At 35.7% G+C, this 1,386-nt stretch overlaps 1 pseudogene; it reads left to right on the top strand.

The window, feature by feature from the left end:
- The first annotated feature begins 232 nt into the window (after positions 1-232).
- LOC138332084 (uncharacterized) lies at positions 233-1,386 on the top strand (annotated as a pseudogene).

The raw sequence follows: 1,386 nt of genomic DNA, 5'->3' as shown, positions 1-1,386 counted from the left end.
TTCGGCGGCATGCTTCAGTGATATAGCACTATAAAAAGGGCAACAGTTCCACTATACAAGAAGACACAACATGAATATACCGCAGTCTCCCAAAACACGCACCTCGCACAACATACACGCAACACACCGCATACATGGGAGGCCGTCCTTACATGACCATAGCTGTTAATAGGACGTTAATTAATCAAACAAACAAACAAAAAAAAACATCTGCTAATATAGATATTTTAGTATGTTACAACCAAACTTCATGTATACTGACTCTGTAGATGTTTCACCACCTGTGCGTCAGAGTTTTCCGAAAATTTACCATTAACATGTACATTACAGAAGACCAAATAAACCGAGTCAATCATGCAACACGGGGACAAGAAAGAAACAAAAATTTGATACTCATGAGGTCAACTTTGGTCACTGCATCTACGTTTGTCATGGTTTGTCGGCGAGAGTCAACACCTCCTCTGATAATCTTATCCGTTTAACAAGAGATTACAACCAAGTACCAGATTATATACCATCATTGCAACATGGAAGGAGGTATGAAAATACAGCCCGAAGGGTATACATGAAACATCATATGGACAGCTGTGGGCCAGTGTTGGAAATGCAAGATATGGGATTATTGGTCAGTAGAATTACCCCTTTTTCGGGGCTAGTGTTAATGGCCTTGTCACTTGTTCAATCAGTAGAACTGGCGGTTTAAAAATAAAATGTCCTTATGGACCGTAGGGAGAAAAATTGCGACTTAAAGCGCCAATAGATTGTGCAGAGAACACCTCATTTTGCTCTCAATTTTTTGGTGGACAACTGTGTTTGTAAGAAATTCACCAGTATTACTACCAGGTCATAGGTCAAATGACTGTATTAGGATTGTTCTGGGTTGATTTTGTCATCTGGACTAAAAACGGAAGGGTTGTACAGAGTATACCCTCAATGGAGAATTTTGGCAACAGAGAATGTTTCATAGATTAAAAGACTTTTACAGTCATGACTTTGTAGCTGAACTGTTTACAGACCGTGTAAAAAGGGGTACTTATCTGTACAGATAAAATATATATACTTTGTCAGTGTATTATCAGTATTTGGTCTATTCAGAATAACAAAACACTTGTTTCTAAATAATTATAATTTGTAAATATTGATTTCATAATTGGAATTTGTACGTACATTTGTCAATGCTAAAAGTTTGAATATCATATGTACTACAAAATATTTTACAAACATTGAATGACAATTTATTGCAACGAAACTATTGAATCAGATACACACATCCTTCTTATTTCAGAAGTATTGGAAATGATGACTAGTGCATATAATAAACTGGTATATAATGATAGGAAAATCAATACGAATGAATATTAAACAATTGAACCATGGAATGATTAA

This window comes from Argopecten irradians, chromosome 9 (assembly GCF_041381155.1).
Source record: "Argopecten irradians isolate NY chromosome 9, Ai_NY, whole genome shotgun sequence".
Classification (NCBI taxonomy): Eukaryota; Metazoa; Mollusca; class Bivalvia; order Pectinida; family Pectinidae; genus Argopecten; species Argopecten irradians.
Note: the sequence above shows the minus strand (reverse complement) of the source record. Positions and strands in the feature narration are given on the sequence as shown.